The 24,891-nt window shown below is 54.4% G+C and overlaps 1 protein-coding gene across 5 annotated transcripts in view; it reads left to right on the top strand.

Moving 5' to 3' along the window:
• The first annotated feature begins 8,790 nt into the window (after nt 1-8,790).
• The window catches only part of SEMA4D (semaphorin 4D), a 110,832-nt gene continuing 94,731 nt past the window's right edge, over nt 8,791-24,891 (top strand). For 3 of the 5 annotated variants that reach the window (XM_036260734.1, XM_036260730.1, XM_036260727.1), the window contains exon 1: nt 8,791-8,832. The gene's annotated coding sequence lies outside the window, so the exon portion shown is untranslated. Of the gene's footprint in view, nt 8,833-12,069; nt 12,227-24,891 lie in introns of those variants that run through there. The other 2 variants (XM_036260731.1, XM_036260728.1) reach the window with 1 other exon arrangement.

Here is a 24,891-nt window from a genome sequence, read left to right as displayed (position 1 = left end):
TACAGACCTGGTGACTGCCCCTCGGTGGTGAGGCCAATGAGCTTCAGCAGCGTCTGGTGGCCCTGCCCCCTTCCCTTCAAGCCTACAACCTCTCTAGGCTTCATTTCTGTCTTCCAAATAGTGTGGCCATGCTAACCCCACACAATGTGAAGGATAGATAGCCATCCTCAAATCACCCCACCCCACAATCTGGTAGAGCTCAGCCTAAGAGCCCCTCCCCATACTTACACCACACCCACAGCCTAGACCTGCAGGATCCCCCTAAATTAGCTCCAAGAGCCTTTCCCAATGGGGAAGACAGATCATATACACCAAGGCAGAGGAAATCCAAGCCGGCCACCCAAATCAGTTCGCCCAGGCTTCATTCCTACAAATGAACAGACAACCAAGGCTTTCTGGACACCTGGAAAACCCCACAAAAAGAGAGAAACTGGCCCTGGCTGGTTTGGTTCAGTGGTTGGAGCATTGGCCTGCAGACCAGAGAGTCCTGGGTTCGGTTCCCACTAGGGGCACGTACCAAAAAAAAAAAGAGAGAGAGAGAGAGAGAGAGAGAGAGAGAGGAACTGGCTGACCATAGAGAAACCCTGATAACTCAAGGAACCGAAAAAAATGTCCTGTAAACTTTTACCAGCTTCCTCAGACATTGGAGAAGGCGTTAAAACCATAAAAAAGAACACAGTGATGTTGAAGAGATTAAGTATGTGTGAGAGTTTGGGGGTAGCTGCAATTAGAAGAGCATTTTTAAATGGGCGGAATTCATGGCTATACGCCGGAATTCATGGGGCACCCACTGCAGGTATTCACGTGCTCATGGTTCAATTCCTGCAACTCTTCCGTTTGGAAGTTTTCATGTGAAAATGGGGGAAGAAATGAGCACCCGGGGAGCGGGGAGAAGAGAGGTGGTAGCCGCAAGCAGTCGTGACATCTAAGTTGGTATCACTCATCCACTGGGTTCCCCTTACAGCTGCCTGCACGTGTCAAATGCCAGCTCCAGTGTCCGTCTGTGCACTTACCTTAGGCAGCTTCATTTGAAGGAAACGAGCAACAGATGCCCTTGGACATCCCGCCCCTTGGCTCCCACTATTCCACCTTCTCTTTTCCCCACCCCGTTGACCTGGGGTTATTTTTTTTACATTTTCACTTTTCTGTATTGTAATCCCTCCACTTAGACAGAATGGACGAAAAGAACACGTTGGTGATCATAGGTCTGTGGTTGTCATTCCCCACAGAACGAGTGACAGGCGGAAACTCCAAAGGAAGGAAATGTCCTGGGCCACCCACTGGGGCCCTCGAAGGAGCACGTCCACAAGGCCAGGGCCCACTCTGGCCTGGACCTTCACTCCTTCCCCTAAATTGTGCCAGGGCTGCGTTGTGCCCTCGCTCTTTCGCTTGTTTTCCTGGCACTTCCGATGCTTGTTCCTTCTGGCACAAAACTCCACGGGAACAAGGGTGTTCTGTCTCGTCACTCGCGGCCCCATCTCTCTCTGCTTCTCAGGCCGCTGCCCTCGCCCAGCTCCTGGTGTGAGGCGGGTCCTGACCCGAACCGCCTTGCTCTCCTGGGTTGGACCCACTTTATTTAGCTGGCTGTCTCATTTTGATGAGGACCCCTGCCCCCGCACCCTCCCCCCCACACAGTGGGCCCTGGCCAGACAGTAGTCAGAGCAGAATGCCAGCCCGGGTGTTTGGAAGGCCTTGCTTCCTTCTCCTGCAGCCCTGCCGATGGCCGTCCTGGTCCTTAGCACTTTGCCCACGGCCTGTTTCTTTCGGGCGCTGGTTGGAATCTTCTCTTTCCTGGTTTTCTGATATACCTTGGTGTTACTTCTTCTTATTTATTTATTTATTTATTTTGCATTTATCTTCAGATAGAGCGGGAGAGAGAGACATTGATGTGAGAGACACATCAAGTGGTCGCCACCCACACGACCCCAACCGGGGCAGAGATAAACTGCTACTCGTGGATAACTTCTTTTTAAAATTATTTTATTGCTTTTTAGAGAGAGAAAGGGAGAGGGAGAAATAGAAACATCGATGAGAAAGAACATCGACTGGCCACCCCCTGCATGCCCCCCACACTGGGGATCAGGCCCACAATCTGGGCATGTTCCCTGACCGGGAATCGAACCGGTGACCTCTTGGTGCGTGGGTTGATGCTCAACCACTGAACCACACCAAATGGACGAGGGCACCACCACCATTTTTAACAACATAACACCTTCCTTTTTGCATATTTATATTTTACTCACAAACACAAAAGTTCAGACATCCTCAGTGCTAGAGGATTTCTCGATTTCATCCTCAATGAATGTTGGCATACGTATCCACTCAGCTAACCACCATACAGGTCGGCAGCAGATGTGGACCAGCCTTCTCTCATCAGCACCTGCCCAGGGTGTAGGAGAGCTGACGATGCCCACTGCTGGTAACATCTGCCTACTCTAGGACTTTATGTAGACAGGGCATACAGTGTGGGCTCTTCCTTCATGCAGACCAATGTCTAAAAGACGAATCCATTTTGTTGCTTGGAGCTCTTCCTTGTTCATTGCCAAGTAGTATTCCACTCTGAAAATACCAGATTTCTTGCCTCTCGGCTGTTGATGTCCACTTTGATTTGGGTTATAACAGTAAAGCTTCTATGAGCATTCTTATGCATGTCTTTTGGCAAATAAAGGCACTTAATTTTGTCAGGAATTCACCTAGAAGAAGAAAACCAGGTTAGAGACATGTGCATTTCAGTGTTCATGGTGCTGCTGGATAATTCTCCAAAACAGCTGCACCATTTCACACTCCCGCCAGCAGGTCTGAGGATTCCAATGGCTCCTCCCCCTCACCTACACATGGCGTTTCCAATGTCAGATACTCTCGTGGTGAGTGGTGTTCCACTTACATTGGTTATTGCTCTGGTGACACTCGAGTAGGGCAGTCCCTGTGTGTCCCCCAGATCTAGTTTCCCCTCCCTGGATGGAGTAGACTTTAAACTGAGCACAGTCGCCGGGCGAGCCGCTGCATGTCCAAGCCTCCCGGAACCGCCGTGCAGCCGGCGAGGGAGGGGCCGGGGCGAGAGCGCCGCGTCCTGGTCTGGCCTGGAACCTGCCAGCGTGCCCGTGCTCACACCCACCGGGAGGCTACACGCGTCTCCGTCCGAGTCTGCCTGTCTGTCTCTGGCGATCGCACATGAGACATAAATGAACTTGCCTCGTGGTGAAAGCACTGTGTTTTAGGTCTTTATTGCAGCAGGAAACCCTGCCCTCAGAAGAATGCGCTGTGATTACTCATCACCCTCTGGCTTACACCACTGAACAGTGTTTTTGTCTTCGCAGCACCACCTGGTCATCAGGGAAGAGCTCCTCACCCAGCCCAGAGGTTCTTCGAGGTGATCAACCACACCCCGCCCAGGTGTGACCGGCCATGGCTCCCCGTCCCCGTCCAGGGTTATCAGTCATGGGGATGGCAGGAGACCCAACTGAGCCCACCCACGTCCTTCCATACGACTTGCAGTATAGCGAGGAAGAGTCTTCGTCACCATTTTGGGTTGAGGCTGCCAACAGCTCACCAGAACCAGAGCCAATCCGAGAGGAAGGAGCAGCAGAGTCGGCAAGAGAAAGACAACCACAGCAGTCCACTCCCTGGATCCCACTGTCCCTGCAGCACCTTCAGACGGGAGGGAGCCAAGGGTCTGAGCTGAACTCTGTCACCTGTAACTAAGAGTCCTGTCTCCTTCGATAGAGCAGTAACTTGTCTCAGGACAACTGTGTACAAGCATTGTGCTAGGGGCTGGTGATCCAAAGTCCCGTCCCTCTGATGTACTAATTCTTAGTTAGGATAGATTTTGGACAGTCCAACCAGGGCAAATTACATTTGCTCCCCACACAAGTAACCTCTAATTAAAATTGAGCATTTCCTTCCAGTACTGATATAGGCAGCAGAATGCAGTAAGTTCTGTTAGTGGGATATGCCACCTGCCCCGATAGAAATCAATCGTCTTCACGTCACATCCTAAAACGCCAGGCAGCCTGGCCGGGGTGGCTCAGTGGTTGAGCGTTGACCCATGAACCAGGAGGTCGCCAGTTCGATTCCCAGTCAGGGCACATGCCCAGGTTGTGGGCTCCATCCTCAGTGCAGGGCATGCAGGAGGCAGCCAGTCGATGTTCTCTCTCATCGCTGTTTCTATCTCTCCCTCTCCCTTCTTATCTCTCTAAAATCAATAAAGAATAAAAAAATTAAAACACCAGGCAGCTTATCATGACTTCCAAGTTCCTAGCTATCAGACCTGCTGCTAGAGCATACTAGGCAGTGTGCGAATAAAGCCAATAGATCCCACTTCAGGATCTTTTGCGGACCAGATTTCAGTATAGTAGGTTTCCTTTCTAATCCTGCATTTTATACCATGCATTTAAAAGCTCTCCTCTGAAAGGAGGTCAGTAGACTTCACCGACTCTGGAAGCTCAAGATGAGGGCCACACCAGAAAGAGAGATGCGGGGACACCACTGCAGTGGCCCTGGGGCGTGCACGTTGGCAGCAGTGGGACGGGACTGCTGGGTGGGCGGTGCGGCTGGGGCAGGAGAGGTGATGCCAGGGCTGAGTCGGGTCTAGAACCCTGATGGGCAAAGGCAGAGGCACAGGAAAGTATGGTGGCTCGGTGGCAGGTGGCATCGATGGCCTGTGGGGTGAGGAAGGCATTGCTGGTGCAGGTCAGTGAGGACACCAGCTCTGGTTAAGCAAGTGGGCAGCCCGGGCAGCATGCCAGAGTACCCCAATGGCCACTCTCCCCAGTTCCAGCTGGGGTGGGGTTCAGAGGTTTGCTCCAGCGCTGCTGCCTGGACCCCTACTCCTGGGAATGACAAAGGAGGGCTTGCTCAGCCCCCTGTGCCCTCAGCGACGTGGAGGTGCTAGGAGAGTATGCAGAAACTAGAATGCCACCCCCACCGCAGGGGTGGCACTTAGTGGTCTGTCTGAGAGCCGGGACACCACACAGGCACACCGAACAGTGACCACTGCTCGGCCACTCCACGTATATCCTGGAACAAGGCTTTCAAGAAAAGAGCCCTCGAATCCATGGGGCCCAGGGAGGGCAGTGGCACAGGAGGGCCCTAGGGGCACCTAGACATTCCCTCTGTAGCTGAAGAGCCTGTTCTGACAATGAGGTGGCTGGCAGAGCCCCTGAGGACTGCAGGAGCTGGGCGTTTCTGGGGTGGGGGGCCGTGAGGGGTGGGGTGGCCATCATGCATCAGTAGCCACAGAAGCACTCACACAGCAGGGGCCTGGTCCCACACGTCCAAAGCGCACTTTGTGGTCACAGTGGAAAGACATTTCCCCAGATCTGGGAGCTGCACAGACTCCCCAGATGTTGCCTCAGCCCCAGAGCCCATGTCTCCAGGGACTGTCCTTCCCTTCACCTTGCGGCCCATGCGCTAAGCCTGGCCACAGGCGGGGGCCAGGACTGCACTGCAGCTGCAGAAATGCAACCCGCCAGCTCTTCTCAAGCACATCTCCTCCCTCCCAAATACCCCTTTGGACAGCCCTGAAACGGCTCCGAGCCCCCACACACTTTCCATGGCACCTGCAGGAGCAGACGCCAAGAAAAGGCGTCTCCCCTCACGTCCACTTGGACAGTGGCAGAGCCAAGGGTAGCTGTGCTGTCGAAGCCGCCACACTGAGTTTCTCTGCAGAAGCTACGGCAGTCATCACGCTCCTCTGCCCATAGATGGTGTCCACGTGCCTATGGGAGATGCAGAGGCACCTTACAAATGTGACCTAAGTGTCCAAACACTCAGCATTTTGGGGGAAGCTCGAAGACAAATTGGTCCCTAGTGGTCTTTGATATGTTTCCAATTATTACTGGGGGGACGGGGAGTGGGAGACACAAGATCGCCACCCCCTGCGTGACAGTGAAGGGAACCAGATGGCTAGTCTTACATCCATGTTTAAAGTGCCCCATAGTATGCCCGGCCGGTGTGGCTCAGGGGTTGAGCATCGACCCATGCACCAAGAGGTCACCGGTTCATTCCTGGTCAGGACACATGCCCAGGTTGTGGGTCTGATCCCCAGTGGGGGGCATGTATGAGATGGCCCATCAATTTCTCTCTCATCGATATTTCTCTCCCTCTCTCCCTCTCCCTTTCTCTCTCGTTCCAAATCAAGAAAGGGAAATACATTGTTAATGCCCCATTGTAGAATGCAGAATAATGACAAGAACGGACGGACAAACTGGATCCCTTGTGTGACCCAGGCGAGGCCACAGGAGAGGACTGCCCAGGTGCTGGGCTGTGGGAATTGCCTCGATATCATCGGCTTCTCTCCTATCTCCTTACACAAGGGAGGAAACTGGCCAGGGGAGGCTGAGGATGGAAGGTCTTGAAGCCCGAAGTGATGGCTCCAGGCCAGGTCTCCCAAGCCTCTTCTGTGCCAGGTCACTTGCTCTGCAGGGGGGGTGGGAAGGGGTGCAGGCCCTGTCAAAGGTGCGGTCTTAGGAAAGTAGGCCAAGCTCTAAGCGCTGGGGGAGGTCCCAGCCATCATCCCCCACCGCAGGCCCCTCCAGCAGCCTCCTGTGGCAGCCCAGCACCTGTCTAGACAGGGACCCTGAAGGACACACTTCTCCAGGGGCTGCCGCATCTCCTGGTAGACAGTCTGCCAGAAAGCGCTCACAGTGGGCGGAAACCTACTCTCTAATCTAATTTCCACCCATCTGTCCTCCTTCTGCCCTTCCTAACCCCACAGGATAATCCTTCTCCCAGGATAATTTTGCAAACATTTGGATTCCACCATCCTGTGCTCCACACGTCTATTTTCCAGGTTGAAGGCTCCAGGTCTGTCAATGACCCTCCCACGGCCTGCTGGTGGCTGCCCTTTGACACCAAGCAAGAGCACCGTGTTCTAGACATGTCCAACTAGTAAAGAATATCGGAGAGCCCCCCACCCCATCTCTACAATGATTGCATTTATCGATCATAAAAGCGGGTCCCCATCTGAGGCCGGGGATGCTATTAAAACCTCCCTGCCCTAATTCCTTCCCACCAAGTTTTAATCCAAATGGGATGGGGATATAGATTCACAGACTTCTCTAGCTGGAAAGAAGCTGGGGAAGGACATCGCCCCCACTTCCTGCACAGTCGCAGGCACTGAATGCCGAGTGCTGTGGACGCTCAGGCGGTTCCTCACTGGTGTGTAGCACACCCTGGAGGTCCACCCTCTCCTTACCTTGGGGAGGTCAGGATGGGTCTCCCAAGTTCACCTCAGAAGCTTCAGAGGCAAGACAAACCGGAGTCTCTCAGATTCTAGGTCATGACCCCCACCCACAGAAGGAGGGGGTGAGCTTCCCCCGACCCTGTCTGCACCTTGTGTACTGGCTTCACCATCTTGATTTTTGCGGGCCGGTGTTGTTTCACTGGTCCTAAGGTCCTAAGCCCTGGCTCTGGGGGTGGGGGGGGAGCCCCGATCATTTATGAACGTCTTCATTTTAAAACTCGCCCTGGCTCCCTGTAGCCAGTGGTCATGGGGAAAGCAGCCCAGCCTGGTGAGCATGGACCCTGACTCCTAACTTGGGAGCTGTGTCCCTTCCTCAGGCCTGAGTCCCTCAAGAGGCCTGCTCACCAGGTCAGCCATGGTCCCAGCCCATCACTTCTCCCTCCGGGTGGAAGCAAGCAGTGTTCCGGGGCGCCCAGGGCCCCACACCCACGGGTTAGCACTAAGGTGTCACCAGGGACTGCACTGGGGACCCCTTTGCCGTCAGGTGTGGAAGATGGTGAACATCTAGTGAACAGTTGGCACAGGGGCTCAGCAGGGCCTCGAGAAAACCCAGGTTGGAGGAGGCACTTGTCTTCCTCACCTGAGAAAATGGCGGGGTCCTGGTTTGGAACCCTCTTGCCCAAGGTCTGATTTGCTTAGACGCGAATGCACAAGCATGGGGGTGCCCACACACTTTCCCAACATTGTGTGGGAGGTCCCCAGCAGAGCTGTACCAGGGACTGAGGTGCCAAACCTTGGGGATTTGGGGAGGCCTGGAAAGGGTAAGGTTTGGCCAGGCTCCCAGAAGGGGCAAGTTGGTCCATTAGCAGGTGATGAGGAGGGGTCTCTGGGGACTTCATCAGAATTTGTGCTGGATCCAGCCAAGGCCCAGGGCTCAGGAAGCCTCTGATGGCCTCTGAGCAAAGGCAGGGAGAGGGGAGTTAGGGAAGGTGAAGAAAGAGGGTGGGTGGAAGGAGGGGTGAGGGGTGGAGGAAGGTGAAGAAAGGGGAGGGGAGGGAAGAGAGGGGAGGTGGAAGGAGGGGTGAGGAGTGGAGGAAGGTGAAGAGAGGGGAGGGGAGGGAAGAGAGGGGAGGTGGAAGGAGGGGTGAGGAATGGAGGAAGGTGAAGAGAGGGGAGGGGAGGGAAGAGAGGGGAGGTGGAAGGAGGGGTGAGGAGTGGAGGAAGGTGAAGAGAGGGGAGGGGAGAGAAGAGAGGGGAGGTGGAAGGAGGGGTGAGGAGTGGAGGAAGGTGAAGAAAGGGGAGGGGAGGGAAGAGAGGGGAGGTGGAAGGAGGGGGTGAGGAGTGGAGGAAGGTGAAGAGAGGGGAGGGGAGGGAAGAGAGGGGGGAGAGAGGAGGAGGGAGGTGAGCCGGGGGGAGGGGCGAAGGAAGGAGGGGTGGGGGTAGGCGGGGAGCAGAGGCGGGGCCTGCGCCGCCCCGCTCGCTGCCTCCCGCCGGCCCCGCGCCCCGCGCCGCAGCATCCCCGCGCCGCCCTGCACGCCGCCCCTCGGCACCGGGCGCCCGCCTCCGCCTCCGCGCCCCGCGCCCGCGCCCGGCCGCCGCCATTCCTGCGCTCGCGCCCGCCGGCCGGGCACCCGGACGAGCCGCGCCAGGTAAGGGCGGGCGGGCCGGGCAGGTGCGCGGGGCGGCGGGACCCTCCTCGGACCCGAGACTCCTCCCCTCCCGGCGCCGGCCCGGCCCGGCGGAGCGCGCAGGTGGCCGGCGCGGGGGCGCGGGGCGCGGGGGCGCGGGGCGCGCAGCAGACCCGAGCCGGAGCCCGGGTTGGCGCGCTCCTGCCGCCCGGCCCTGCCGGGTCGCTCCGGCCACCGGGCCACCCCGGCCACCCGGCCACCCCGGCGTGCTGGGCCCGCGGCTTCTATTTCTTCCCGGGAGGCCGCCGCCGGAGCGCGCACTCAGACAGGTGGGGCAGGTCGGCCCTGGCGGTGAGCGCTTCAGGCCTGGTCTGGCTGTAGGGCTGGGCTGCGTGGTTCTAGAACACCGAGGAGGAGCGGCAGCCTTAGCCTGGCTGCACCTGTTGCAGCCGCCGGGGCGCGGGGGTGAGCCCGCCGGGGGCTGCAGTGCACACACGGAAAGGAAAGTTGGGTCGGGTCGTCCTGTTCATTTATTTGGTTCAGTATTGGGTGGTGGGGGTGCATGGGAGTCCGTAGGTGGGTTCCCTGGAAATGAGGCCTGTAGTTGAGGGCTGGGCCTTGCTTTCAGGAGAGCGAGCCACACGAAGTGGTTCAGCTTTTGTTTTGTAAACCTCCCTTTACATGGAGCACACCCCAGGCCCTGGTGGCCAGGCCCTGCCACCAGGCCGGACCTGGGGCTTGTGGCCAAGCAGCCGGCCCTCCTGTTCTGAGTCTATTCAAATCCACTAGATGCCACAGAGAGGAAATTCCCAGGGGTTGAAGTGACACCTCTGGCTTGTCACCTCCTATCTGCCCCAGGCCTGGGGCCTGTCCGCTGGCTGTCTGGGTGCCGTTATTTGGGAATGATTACTTGTGTCCCAGAAATAGGCCGGACTCAGGCAGCCGGGGCCAGGATTCTGGAAGAGATAATGCCCTAATTGTCACTTGAACGGTTGGTGTCTGTACACATCGCCTGCAAGATGAAGAATGGAAGCAGGCCTGCTCCTAGCACCTCAGGCACCGTGTGCCACCAGGGAGAAAAACTTAAGGAGGGAGGGACACACTGGGCATTTCTGTGAGCAAGGACTGTCCCCCTGGGGGGGCCAAACCCTCAGACTGATGAGTATCTGCAGTATACACAGCAGGTGAATCAAATCAAGAAATAAAAACTAATGACTAGAACTGAGAGGCAGCTCTGCTGGGTCCCTCCCCTTTGGGGTCCCTGCCTTGCAGGGTGTTGCAAGACCTCCACCTGGCCTGGGAGGGAGACTGATTCCCAGAATGGGCTTGACCATCTGTCCTTCTGTGCCATATGAAATGGTGCCATTGAGGAGTTCCTCTGCCCACCCTCCTGACCAGCATACACGTCTGTTGGAAAATGGAGGCTTGCAGAGACCTCTCTGGTGACTGGGGTGTCTTGCCCAGAGTCCTGGGCTAAGGGGTGGGGTACAAGGCCAACCACACAGTGTGTCTGGGGAAGAGAGAGGACCCCCACCGTATGGGCGATCTGAGGCCGATTTCGTCTCAGGCACCTTCTCCACACCAGGCAGAGACTTCTGGGCCAGTGCTTGGGAGTGCCCACTGATGGCTGGCTCTGAGGGAGGGAGGGCCGCTCACCCGTGTCAGCACAGAGAAAATCAATAATGCATTGCAAAGATCAGTGGTTGTCTCCGCGCTTCCGGAGGGGGTCCACCTCGCCTGCATCCAGCGAGACAGGTCCAGGCCTCCCGCCCCTCCCTCTGTGTCTCATTCTGGTGGCAGGGGACAGACGTCTCTTGGGTGTCCCCAGTGACCCTGGGTTAGACCCCTGCAGCTGTACAAGTGGCTTCCTGGTTGTTTCATAATTTAGAGCGATTTTCCATTTCATGCTAAGAATTTCCTTGGTTGAAAGAATTCCTGGGAAGGTGGGGGGGCGGGCAGTGGCCGGAGCCCTGCCATAGGCGTGTTCTGGGAGCAACAGAGGTGAGCTGTTAACTGCCCAGGCTTGCAGGGTGCTGGTGGGGTGAGGCTGGCTGTGTACAGCCATCCGAGTGAATTTGTCATTGGTTGACTGTCGAGGGTTGTCCCTGAGAAAGCTTTGGTCCTTGAAATTGTCTGCTGGGAACCGCTGTCTCTCCCTGGAACTTTCACCATCCCAGAGGGACAATAGAAGGTTAGAATGAAAGTGGCCAGCAAGTGAGAGAGGCATCGTGGGAGGCCCTCTCTCATGCGGTCTCTGCTCTGGCTGTCTTGGGGCGAGTCTCAGGGCGTTGCCGAGAGTTGGCAGGTCAGGCGGGCTCCTCTGCACTGGAGATAGCTCCACTCAAAGCCATTTCCAGCCTGCCTGCTGTCCAGCCTTGCCTGGAGCTGGGGTGGTGATTTCGGCACACTGGTTAAGGTCCTCCTTGGGACTAGGAAACTGGCTGACCCCAGTTCCTTGGAGTAGGCTACTTTTCAGCTTGCCTGACCCTCCTGTAGGCAGGCCTGGGCCAGTTTCCTGCCCCTGCCCCTGGGCATTCCAGCAGCCCGGGTGCTATGCCCCCACCTACATGCCTGTGTGAGTTTCCCTCTGGTGGGACAGGATCCGTTACTTGGCTGAGAAAGCTCAGATGCTGTCCGTGCAGGGATTGCACCCGCTCCTGGGTCACTGCTCAGAGGCCCCGCAGGGCTGCAGGCTTTGACCGCGTGGAGTCAGAGCAGCAGTCGATCCAAGATCACTCCTTTAGAGAGTGGTGGCATCGCCTGGCCGGTGGCTCAGTGGTTGAACATCGACCCCTGCACCAAGAGGTCGCCGGTTCAATTCCCGGTCAGGGCACATGCCCAGGTTGTGGGCCCAATCCCCAGTGGGGGGCATGCAGGAGGCGGCCCATCGATGTTCTTTCTCTCTCCCTCTCCCTTACTCTCTCTCTAAAATCAATAAAGAAAAAAAAATATGAAAATAAAAGAGGTGATGTGGCTTAAATGAGGCACTCCATGAGTCAGGAGTCACTGACCCTCTGAATAATACTCTGCGCCGTGGAAACAGACATCGCTAGCTGCCCCGCCCTCTGCAGAAGGTAGGCGAGATCCAAACCCTGAAAGTTCAACTGCAGCGTGTGACCCAGCAGGGGGAGAGTGAGCAGAGGCAGGCTGGGCTGTCCTGGTTCTGGGTCCCCAGTGCTTTGCCGTGGGATGGGGCCTCCGCTCAGACCCAGCGCAGTCCGTGGTCTGGTGGAGAAGCCCAGTCCCCTGCAGAAGTGTGGCCCGGGCCTTGGGTGAGCGTCCACGGCCAGCTGGGCAGCCTGGCACTGCGGGCAGCTGCCCTCATTTTCAGAGGTGGTTTTGTCTGTCTGCCCCTTTCATTTAGTAGAGGGGGTGTTACCTAACCTTTGACATGGACAGAAAAAACATAAACATGGTAAGTCCACAAAGTAGAAAGTACCCGTTGCCCGGAATTCTTGTTGTCGTTTTTGTTTTTCTGTTTTCCTGTCCTAGGGCAAGACATGTGAGCCGCTGTTCCCAGAGGAATGTAATCGGGCTCTGCCGTGTGTGTGTGTGTGTGTGTGTGTGTGTGTGATTGTGTTTGGAAGGACATTGGTGTGTGTGTGCGTGTGTGTGTGTGTGTGATTGTGTTTGGAAGGACACTGTTTCTCTAGCCAGCCCAAAATAAGGGCTGAAGCTGGGCCCCTGTTCCCACCTTGTATTGGGGAGTTTTCATTGTTGTTCTTGGCCAGTGTTTTCTGGGGCCCAGGGAGGGCACAGACCCTGAGCCTGAGGCTGTGCCTGTGGCCCTGGGCGGGGCGCTGTGTCTGTGGCCCTGGGACGGTGCTGTGTGTGGGGCCCTGGGCCATGCGTCGTGTGTGTGGCCCCGGGCGGGGGGCCGTGGCTGTGGCCCTGGGACGGTGCCGTGCGTGGGGCCCTGGGCCATGTGTCGTGTGTGTGGCCCTGGGCGGGGGGCTGTGTCTGTGGCCCCGGGCGGGGGGCTGTGTCTGTGGCCCTGGGACGGTGCCGTGCATGGGGCCCTGGGCCATGCGTCATGTGTGTGGCCCTGGGCTGGGGGCTGAGCCCGGGGCCAGCACACACAGGCACACATCCCCTCTGCCTGGTCACCTCTGGCGCGGTCTGAGCTCCCAGCTCCTTGAGCTCCTCACAACCAGAGCTGTGCCACTCAGGCCTTCAGGGAACTGGGCAGGCTGTGCCCTTGTACCTGATGTCCCATCACTCATTTTTCCGGAAGTGAAGGGGATGGACCTGTCAGGCAGGTCCTCTGTAGTCACAACTGTGTCCACTCCGTGGAGTCTCACCGTGAATGTTTGTCGAGCACCAGTTTACAGCAAGAAACCAAGAGACAAGGCCTGCCCGCCGGGAGCGTGTGGTCATGTTGAGGGAGAGGGACGGTTACAGTGAGAAATGCATTAGATTATGTCCCCTATGAGGCCATAGTGCTCCGGAGAAAGTGTGGGGTCCAGACACTCCAGGGATCCACCAGCCGGGGGTGTTTAGGATTTGAAATCAGGTGGCCAGTGGGCCTCCCTGAGCGGGTGGTGTGGAGGAGGGGCAGAGCAGACGTCTGAGCACACCTGAGCGAGGCCCCCGGGTGGAGTGGCCACTGGCAGCGGTGGGGGCCGCCCTGTGCTGGCCGGCTCTGCCCAGGTGCTGGTGTGCGGTGACAGCGGAGCTGACAGGGTGGGTGGAGCAATGGGGCAGTCCGGTGGCCCCGACACTCGTGGCCTGAGATGGAGAACTGGGAGGATGGCCAGCGCGGCCTTGTAAGCGCCGTTCCCGTCCAGGTGGAGGTGAGGGCTTGGGGACAGCGGCCTGGCGGAGCGAGTCAGGTGCCAGGCAGGTGGGTGGAGGAGGGAGAGGTCCAGGCTGCTGGACCAGGAGGGCATGGCAGGGAGGCAGGAGAGCCGTGGCGTGGGGGGCGGAGGCGGGGGCGAGGCAGGGGCTGCCTGGGGACTTAGGACTGCCAGGCCAGGGTCCAGGAGGCAAGGGCTGGGAACTGGCCTTGTGACATGGAGACCACTGGTGACCTGGGAGCGGTCTGGGAGTGGTGGGCCGAGAGTCCGTGGGGGCGGAGGACCTGATGGGCTGAGGGCTGAGAGGAGGCCTCAGGTGTGACCTCTGTCCTGAAGGGAAGGGTGGAGCAGCGGGAGGAGGTGGGCCGGGCTCCATCAGGGTTCTCCAGTCCTAGGAGATGGATCAGGCCGGTGCGGGGTGGGTTTCCGGGTCAGGCCAGCTGTCCCCTGCAGGCTGTGATTGGCCTGGAGTATGCAGGGCCCCTCTGCTTGGCCCTGGGGTCTGTAGGCAGGGACGGGGCCAGGGTGACAGAGAATGGTGGAGGAAGGGCAGGATGGCCCAGCCCCGAGCACAGCAATGGGTGCCGGGGGTGTAGGGTCAGGGTCCTGGAGAGCTGAGTTTGCCAGGCCCCTGCGCAGGGGTGTATGCCTCCCAAAGGAGAGCACCCCTGTGTGGGGCAGGAGAAGAGGGCTAGGTCCGCTGGGGGTGGGGCTGGGAAAACTGAGGCTGACCTTGACCTTACCAAGCAGCTGGGTCGTGAACCTCCCTTCTGAGTGAGCCTGTCACTTCCTCCGCGCGGCTCCAGCCACCAGCAAGGGCCAGGGTGTTACCTGCATCACCCACTCAGTGGCACCCCACGGAACCCCGGGAGAGCGAGAGAACACCTCCCAGCGGTGTGCGGTCCTCGCAACTGATTGGAAGGGTGCTCAGCTTCACCCCAGCCCCCTGACTCAGGAGCTCTGTGTTCCCACAGGCCTGCCAGGGGATGCAGATGTACCAGATGTAGGAGCCGCTGGGCTAAGCACGGGCTGCCCTCTGGGTGCACTCTTGGGGTGGAGGGGAAGGCAGAGGCAGGGCACGGTCCTCGCTCTGGGTGCGCCTTAGACCTCAGTGCTTGTCCGTAGAAACAGTGTTTTCTTAACGGGTTTTGTGGAGGTATCATCTGCGTGCAGTAAAGGTACCTGTTTGAAGTGCTCTGTTCAGTGAGTTTTGACAGATGCCTACACTTAGGCACCCACCACCTTCATCATGACAGAGGCAGGGTTGTGAACGGGGGCCTGCAGGCGAGCTGTACCAACTCACCCATTCATTACTGTCCCAGGCTGCTTGGTGCTGAAGGAGACAGATGGTCTGTCCCGTGAGTCCCTGAAAGCCTTGTTGCCCCTTTGCACCCCCAACCCCCGCTGAGGCAATCCCTGATCTGTTGAGATCAGATTATTACCGATGAGACTTGTTTCTTCAAGAGTTTCAGCTCCTGTGCAGCTTCTTCACTCAGTGCGATGTTTGAGATTCTTACGTGTTGCTGAGTATCTCATGTCTTTATTGCTGAGTCCTGTCTCATCTGTGGGTGCACCGTTGACTCACTTACCTGTTGGTGGATGTTTGGATGGCTTCCTGCTCAGGGTTGTTGTGGATATAAGTGTTGAGCTACAACTCAGCACAGAAGGACAGCCAGCCAGTTAGAACATGAACAGGTGTCTCCAAAAGAGACACACACGATGACTGAGCAAAGGTGCAGAACATCATGAGTCACAGGGACGTGCCACTCAGAACCGCAGTGAGAGACCACTCTCCATGCACCCGCATGATCTCTAGCCAAAAGAAAATCAGTGTTGGTGAACAGGGAGAAATCGGAACCTTCCACATTGCTGGGGCAAACATTAAACGGTGTTGCGGTTTTGGAAAAGGGTTCAGGAGGTTCCCTAAGTTAAGCATAGAATCACCATGCGCCCCAGCATTTCCATTCACAGGCATCTGTGCAGAAGAATCGAAAACAGTCAAACAAACACTGTGCACAACCGAACATAGCGGTACTCTTCACAACAGCTGGAAGATGGAAGCAGGCCACATGCCCATCGCTGGTTGACGGGGTAACCAGTTGTGGTGCGTCCAGACGGAACATTACCTGGCCATCCAGGGATGGCGCACTGACCCATGCTACAGCATGATGACCTATGAAAACACGCTGGGTGCAAATGGACATAAAAGGACACGTATTTACCATTTAATTTACATGAAATGTCCAGAACAGTCAAATTCATAGACACAGAAAGCAGGTTGCCAGGGTTTGAATGAGGGGAAGATGGGGAGACGGCTTAATATGTAGACAGGGTTTATGTTCTGGAAACAGATAGTGGTGATGGTTGTATAACAATGTAAATGTACTCACTGTCACTGGTTGTACATTTTTAACATATATATATTTTTTTATCCTTACCCAAGGATACGTTTGCATTCATCTTCAGATAGAGTAAGAGAGACAGAGGGAGGAAGAGAGAGAGAGAAACACCGATGTGAGAGAGACACATCGACGGGCTGCCACCCACAGAACCCCCAACTGGGGCCGCGGACAAACCGCAACTGAGGTACATGCCCTTAGCAGGAGCCCAACCTGGGCCGCTCTGGACCGTGGGCTGGTGCTCTAACCACTGAGAAAACTGGCCAGGGCACTGATTGTACATTTTTAAATGGTTGAAATGGTAAATCATGTGTTTCTTATCACAAGAAAAAAAAATGATCTGTGGCCCGGCTGGCGGGGCTCAGTGGATTGAGTCACCCCACGGACACAGAGGTCCCGGTTCAATTCCCGGTCAGGGCACATGCCCGGGTTGCGGGCTCGATCCCCAGTAGGGGTGTGCAGGGTATTTCTCTCTCACATCAATATTTCTATCTCTCTCTCTAAAAAAAAAATGATTTGTGCATTCGTGTGCAAATTTTAGTGTGGACATGTGTTTTCTTCTTTCTCCGGTAGCTCCTGGTGAGCAGGTTGTGTGGGAAGTGTATATTTAACACATAAGAAACTGCACACTGTCTCCAAAGCGGATGTATCATTTTCTGCCCCACTGCTCATGTGAGGCAGTTGTGCTTATCTTTGCCAACACATGCTGTCGTCAGTCTTTAATTTTAGCTATTCTAGGGGCCATGTCAGTGTTGTACCATTGAGGTTTAGTTGACTATCTTTTCCGGTGTCTGTTCATTAGCTAGTTGCATATATTCTGATTATCTGAACAAATCTTCTGCTGTCTTTAGAATTGGGGTGTCTTCTTATATTTGAGTTGTATTCATTGTTTACGTATTCTGGATTCAAATCTGTTGCCAGGTATTTTTATGGCAAATATTTTCTCTTAGTCTCTGGCATGTCTTTTTATTTTACGAACGATGTATTTCGTGGGCGAACAAATTCTGCCTGAATCCAGTTTTCTCAAGTGTTTTTTGTACCCGATCGAAGAAATCTTTGCCTAACCTACAGTCGTAAAGATTTCTCCTACATTTCCTTCTGAACATGCTTGATTTTATCTTTAGATCTACCATCCATTGTGAGTTCGTTTTTAACTGGACAGAGCAATGGATTGAGATTCATAGTTTGCATAAGGATGTCCAGTTGTTCCAGCCCACTTGTTAAAGAAACTATCCTTTTCCCATCGATTTCTCTGGACATGTTTGGAAAGTAATTGCGTATGTCTGTGTGGCTTTCTTTCTGGATTCGGTTCTGGTCCATTGCGGCTTGTTCCCCACTGGACCCACAACCATGCCGTCATCTTTGTGACCATTGCTTCATGATAAATAACTCTGGAGTTCAGGTCGTGTGAGCCTTCCAGCTCTGCTTGTCTTTTCTATTCTGGGTCCTTTGCATTTCCATACACATTTTATTTATTTATTTTTAAAATTTTTCTTTATTGATTTTAGAGAGAGAGGAAGGGGGAGAGAGAGAGAGAGAGAGAGTAACATCGTTGACCAAGAACATCGATTGGCCGCCTCCTGCATGCCCCCCACTGGGGATCGGGCCCACAACCTGGGCATGTGCCCTGACCAGGAATGGAACCGGTGACCTCTTGGTGCAGGGTCGATGCTCAACCACTGAGCCACACTGGCCGGACTCCATATACATTTTAGATCAGCCTGTCAGGTTTTACAGAAAAGACTGTTGGGTTTTGACAGGCATTGCATTCCTTCCTTAGACTGATATGGAGAAAACTGACTTAACAGTGTTGAGTCTTAGTAAGCATGGACGATCTCCATCTGTGTTCTTTCTTCATGTCTGAGTGATTTGCGGTGGACAGTGCACAGGTCTTAAACATTTTATTAAATGTATTGATAAGTACTTCATGTTTTGAATATTATAAATGGATTTAAACAATTTTTCTTTTTTTTTTGCTACTATATAGAAATATAGTTGATTTTTAAATATTGATAAATATTGTTTGTTTGCCCGGACAGGTTTGACTCAGCAGTTTGAGCATCAGCCCGGGACCAGAGAGTCAAGGGTTTGACTCCAGTCAAGGGCATGTACTTCAGTTGTGGCTCGGTCCCCGGCCCTGGTCAGGGCCATGTGGAAGGCAACCAATTGACGTGTCTCTCTTACGTTGATGTTTCTCTCTCTCTCTCTCTCTCTCTCACTCTATCTGAAGATAAATGGGGAAAAAAGTATCCTCAGGTGAGGATTAAAAATAATACATACATATATAGTTTGTTTATGTGACCTTTCTAAATTCACTTATTTGTGTGAGTAGCTTTTGGTAGTCCCATAAGATTCTGGATAATGCTGACAGTTATCAGTAGGGACCGTTGTAGTGATTTCTTTCCAATTCCAATGCTTTTTATTTTCCTTCTTTCATCTCATTGTTCAGGACTTTCCAGACCCTGTTTAACAGAAGCAGTGAGTGTTGGCAGTCTTCCCAGATCCCGTCCTCAGGAAGAGAAAACGGTGTTAGGTGAAGATGCTATGTAGGCGCCTCTGATGAGGTTAAGGACACTTTCTGGTTCCCTGAAAGTTATTACCATTAATGGATGCCAAATCTCACCATGTGCTTTTTCTGAATCTGTTGAGATGATCATATTTTTCTTGTTTTTATAAATATAATAAATTACGTTGATTGACTTTTGAATGTTTAACAATCATGCATTCCTACCACAACCACAGTTGATCATGATGTATTATCCTTTTTCTATATTACTGGGTTCAATTTACTACCATTTTGTTAAGTATATTTATAACTACATTTATAAGAGATACTAAGTTTTTTTAAAAACATTTTTTATTTATTGATTGATTTGAGAGGGGGAGAAAGGGAGAAAGAAAACCATCAATTTGTTGTTTCATTTATTTATGCATTCATTGGTTGATTTTTGTATGTGTCTTGATCTGGGATTGAACCCACAACCTTGGTGTATGGGGACGACCCTCTAACCAACTGAGCTACCCAACCAGGACTTGAGTTCTTGTCTTGAGATATTTCTGTCTGCTTTCGGTATCAGGGTAATGTCTCCACACAGTGCTTTAGAAGGTGTTCCCTCTCCATTTATTTATTTTTTAAAAAAAGAAAGAATTTCTGTAAGTCAGGTACTGTTTTTTCCTTAAATGTTTGATAGCATTCACCGGTGGGCGCCATGCGGGGTTTTCTGTGGGGAGGCTTTTACTTAAGAATTCCTTTGCTGGGCCCTGGTCGGTTTGGCTCAGCAGTTAGAGCGTCAGCCTGCAGTCCGGAGAGACCCGGGTTCAGTGCCCGCTAAGGGCTTGTACCTCGGTTGCAGTTTGTTCCCGGCCCTGGTTGGGTCGTGCGGGTGGCAACCACTCAATGTGTCCCTTTCAAGTCAGTGTTTCTCTCTCTCTCTCTCTCTCTCTCTCTCCCTCCCACTCTATCTGAACAAAAAATGGAAAAATGTCCTCGGGTGAGGACAAACAAACAAGAATTCCTTTGCTGGAAGTAGGGCTGCTAAGATTTTCTGTTTCTTGAGTCAGACCTCATGATTTGTGTGCTTCAAGGAGTCTGTTCGTTTCATCTAAGTTATCCAGCTTGGTCCTGGCCGGCTTGGCGCAGCGGGAGAGCATCCGCCTGCGGAATAGTGAGTCCCAAGTTCGATTCCGGTCAAGGGCACGTACCTCAGTTGCGGTTTGTCCCTGACCCTGGTTGGGGTCGTGTGGGAGGCAGCCAGTTGATGTCTCCCTCTCACGTCAATGTTTCTCTCTCTTTCCCTTTCTCTCCCTCTCTCTTCCTCCCACTCTATCTGCAGATAAATAGAAAAATATCCTCAGGTGAGGATTTAAAAAAATAAATAAGTTGTCCAGCTTGTTGGCACCAAGTTGTCTGTACTATTTCTTTATGATCCTTTTAATGTCTGTGTGATGTTCCTTCTTTCGTTTTGGAGCCTGGGTTCCTTTTGTAAAAAAGCAAAGCAAAACTCCAGTGTCTCCCCACAGCTGTCCAGCCAGCCGCTCAGGGAGTTCTTTGCTGTGCAGGGTTGGAGCCTTCGAGGTGGAGCAGGAGGTAAACTGAGTGGTTCCTGGTGGTCCAGGCAGGCCTAGCAGAAGGCAGATTCGAGCGCGTGGAGGTGGGTGTGGACCAAGGTCTGAGCACAGGCTCTGCCTGCAGAACGCAGTTGGTGGAGGCCCTGGCTGGGGTGGAGGCCCTGGTGGGACTGTGCACTCACACAGGCTGTGGTTGGACTTGCGGGTGTGAAGGGAGTTAGTTAGGCTTGACCTGGAGTGAGTGAGCGACGGGACAGCCACCGGGCTGGCGACCAGGCCTGGAACGCCACACCACACACCGTCGACTTCCTTCTCTTGCGGGCTGTTTGTTTTGAAGTCAGATTTACCGAGCTATAAATCGTATACAGCAAAGTCCACCCTTTTTTTTTTCCTTCCCTTTATTGATTTTAGAGCCAGAGGAAAGGAGAGGGAGAGAGAGAGAAACATCGATGAGAGAGAACATCAATTGGCCGCCTCCTGCATGCCACTGGGGATCGGGCCCACAACCTGGGCATGTGTCCTGACCAGAAATTGAACTGACACCTCTTGGTGCATGGGTTGATGCTCAACCACTGAGCCACACTGGCCGGGCAGAGTTCTCCCTTTTTAATGTCCTATTCTGTGAGTTTTGATACACAGCCATGTAACCACTACCAAATCAAGATATGGAAGATGTCCATACCTCCACACATTCCCATGTGCCCCTCCAGAGGCAGACCCTTTCCCCCACTTCCCCCAGCCACCAGGGATCTGGTGTCCTCCTTACAGACTTCTTCAGAATGTCGGTTTGTCGCCTTTGAGTCCAGCTTCTTCAGTCAGCCTTGTCGTCCAAGTGTTGGAGCAGTAACCAGGGCAACCAGACCCGGTTCAGGGGTGACCGCCTCTGATTCCGGAGTTGGACGGCAGGGGTGGAGCCCGGAGTCTTGGTGATCTTGGCTCCTGGAACCCTAACCACACCTGTGAGCTTGAGACAGCTCTCGCCTCACTTTTACTGGTGAGGAGATTGGGGACAGAGAGGAAGCTCATTCATGGTCACTGAGCCGGGCGGGGGTGAAACATGCCCAGAGCTGTGACCGGAAGCCTGCGGAGTGCCACCCTTCCCAGGGCGTGGCATCTGATGGGCACACCAGGGGGTGGCCACGGGACAGGGTCTTCTGAAGATTTTAAACATGCATGTACCGTTAGCCATTTGTGCTTCAAAATCTAGAGCTTTAGTCCAGCCAGTGTGGCTCAGTGGTTGAGCATTGACCCCATGCACCAAGAGGTCACCGGTTCAAGTCCTGGTCAGGGCACATGCCCAGGTTGTGGGCCCGATCCCCAGTGAGGGGCATGCGGGAGGCGGCCAGTCGATGTTTTCTGTCATCGATGTTTCTATCTCTCTCTCCCTCTCTCGCTTCCTCTGTCTCTAAAATCAATAAAGAGAAAAATATTTAAAAAAAATAAATAAAATCAATAAAGGAAAAAATATTAAAAGTTTGAAAAAACGATCTGGAACTTTATTCTGAGGACTCGTGGGTATGAAGAAGCCTGTGTTGTAAATAGGAAACCCAGATCCAAGCTAAAACCACTGACAGGCCGTCGGTCAGGGATGAGGAGGTGCAGCCAGGTGGCCAGTCCCTAAAAGGAAGAGTGTAAAGTAAGACAGATGCGTGGGAAGTCCACACAGCACACCCCACGCTGAACCCAGTCCCAGGGCAGTGTGCCCAGCAGTTACCGGAGAGACTGCGTCCAGGGCGGTGGTCCCGTGAGTCGTCGGCGATGTGCGGTGATGCCCTCTCCTGCCTCTGATGCTCTGCAGGGATGCTTGTTATGGGAATCTTAAAGCAGAAATACAGAGAAAAAGGGACAGCAGAACTCTCGGTCACACACACCGGTTGCATGCCTGAGAGCCTGACGCTTGTTCTATTGGCCTTGTTTTAAGAAGCAGGTGGCTTTTTTTTCTGTTTGTTGTCCTTGTAAGTGGAAAGTGCCGTGGGAAGTAGAGCAGCTGTTGGCCTGTCCGGCCGGGGCGGGGCCTGCGCCGGAGCAGGGTGTGGTTGTGTTCATGCACAGAGGTGCCCGCGGGCTGCCGCGGTGGGCACGGGCTCTTCTCTCTGCTGGGCTCCCGGAAGGCCTGAGAGCGTGTGTGCGTTCAGCCAGGAGGCCCGGCCTTGTCTGTCACCGAGCGTGGTGTGTGTGGCCTCAGCAGGCCTGTGAGATGGGGTCCGAGCAGAGGCTCCTGGAGGGCTGCAGGATGACCAGTGAGATGCCCAGGAACCCTCCTGCACACTGACCTGGGCTGCACGTGGGATTCCGTGTCCTGTTTGACCCCAAGCTGCAGAGAGGTTTCAGGGCATGCAGAGCATTGCTGAAAACCCTGGCACTCAGAACGCGTGGTGGCTCTGCCCCAAGGGACCTGCATTGTCTGCCACGAGGCAGCGGCACCTGTGTGCCCACTCTCCCTGGAACCTAAGTTCCACTGTGCCCTCGGACCTTTTCTTCTATTGTACCTTATTTTATTATTTTATTATTTTTTAATTTAAAACTTTTTCTTTGTTGATTTTAGAGAGGAAGGGAGAGGGAAAGTGAGATGGAAACATTGATGAGAGAGAACATCGACTGGCCGCCTCCTGCACGCCCCCCACTGGGGATCGGGCCCACAACCTGGGCATGTGCCCTGATGGGGAATCGAACCAGAGACCTCTTAGTGCAGGGTTGACGCTCCACCACTGAGCCACACCAGCTGGGTCTATTGTACCTTATTTAAGAACTGTGTTTCTACCCCTCAGGTTGGAAAACATCCTTCTTTGATGCCATGAACATATTAAAAATTTGTATAAATTTGCATTATGTAAATATGTGCATGCTGTGTATTATCATGTACCTTCCTATGCCAAATGGCTTGTGCCATTGGACACTCCTCCTGCTCAGTTTCTCTGTCTCGGGCCGGCACAGGTTGGTGCCTGGAGCTAAGGCCACTGTGGGTCTGTGAGCTCTCAGCCATGCTGGGGCAGGAACTTGGAACACAGCAGAGTCCCTGAGCCAGCAGCGTGCGTCGGTGGACTTGAGGGGTGGCCTGGGAGGATAACCCACTTGGGTCTCCCTGGAAGCAGTGGCTGTCATGTTCAGGGACTGTGGCCTTCCCTTGCGGGGCCCACAGCCCCCACTCCATGGACAAGACCACCCCAGGGCAGGGACTGGTGTTCACCAGCACGCCCAGGACGGGGTGGGAACCCTAGGCTGGGCCTGGGAGTGGCCGTTGGGGAGCGGCAGGTCACGAGGTCACCCGCGATGCCAGTACGGGGTTCGCGGCCGGTGGCTGTTGTGCTGTGAAGAAGCCCGAGCCCCTCAAAGGCCACGTAGGCACCCAGGGGGCTGTCCTGGGTTCCGACCCCAGTGTGAGGGGGCAGGCCATCACATGGTCACCACCCCGGCTGTCCGGTTTTGCAGCCAGGACCTCAGACCTTGGAGCTGAGGTGAGTGTCCCTGCCGTGGCCTGTGGGGACCCCCAGCCCACGGGACCATGAGCCTGGTGAAGTGTCGGGTGGCGGAGTCTGGGGTAGTGTTATGCGCAGGAGTGTCTGGGCCGCTGTGGCTCCGGGAGAGGGCAGGGCAGGGCAGCGGGCGTTGTCTTCACCAGGATATGGTCAGGCTTTCTCAGCAGGAAGGTGGGACCGCAGCTGCTCTCTGGTTGGTGGGAACCCCGCTGCCTTGTAAAGCAATTCTGCGTTGACTCAGAGGGGAAACAGGAAAGGGCCCTCTGTCTGTCTCTGTGAGTTTTATCTCTGCTCATGGGCCTTTTAGTAGTGTTTCTACAAAAATACTCGCTGAATCTCTAGTGTGAACAGGAAGTCAGATATGCTGACTAACCTTTCCTTTGGTTTAATGGCATTTTTATTGTTTAGAAAATAAAGAAAGAGCAAAGTGGAAACCTCCTGCCCAAGGTGTGTGCCCCTGATTGCTGTGTTTCTCGGGTGTTCTCCATGCAGTTCAGACACACACGTGTGCACACACAGGTACACAGGACAGGACGTGTTCACACGGGTGGGGCTTTCCCAGCAGCTTGCTTTTGTCACTCGGCACCGTGGCATGGACAACGCATGCTTCGTGTGCCGCACACGGCGCTGAGGGTGGCGTGCCTCGGTGGGGGGTGCTCACCCCGCCCTGCAGCCTGTGGCGGAAATTTGGGTGCCTCCCCAGTATGCCACATCCTTGGCCATTTTCCTTGGTGTACCTCAGTGAGTATTTTTATTTTTAAAAAAGTTTTAGAATCGAAATATTGGAGTTAGGGATGTATGCATGCTCAGTTTTGACCTGGGAGGCTGGCTTGTGAGCTGGACAGCACGGTGCCCGCCCCCTCGGCATCCGCAGCGACTTTAGTCCTCATCAGTGAGCTCAGGAAAAGGGAAGGTCATGGGGAAGGTCACGGGTGTCCCATCAGTTGTTTTTAACTTACTGTCCTTTGTATTTTCCTCCTGAAGCACCTTCTCTGAGCCTTGCCCTTTAACATGGGTGGGAACGTCCAGCCCGTGGTCCGTGTTAGGCCCAGGAACTCAGTGCCAGCTCACATCACACACCTCACCGGATCCGCCTGACCCAATAGAGCAGGCTAATTTTTAAGTTAATCATTTTATTTTATTTTTTTTTTTATCCTCACCGAGGACATTTTTTTTTTTGATATTTTGTTCAGATAGAGTGGGAGGGAAAGAGAGAGAGAGAGAAACATCGACGTGAAAGGGACACATCGAGTAGTTGCCACCCGCACGACCAACCAGGGCCGGGGACAAACTGCAACTGAGGTACGTGCCCTCAGCGGGAACCGAACCCGGGTCTCTCAG

This window comes from Molossus molossus, unplaced genomic scaffold, assembly GCF_014108415.1.
Source record: "Molossus molossus isolate mMolMol1 unplaced genomic scaffold, mMolMol1.p scaffold_m16_p_14, whole genome shotgun sequence".
NCBI lineage: Eukaryota > Metazoa > Chordata > Mammalia > Chiroptera > Molossidae > Molossus > Molossus molossus.
The sequence above is the reverse complement of the archived record's forward strand: the minus strand, read 5'-3'. Positions and strand labels throughout refer to the sequence as shown.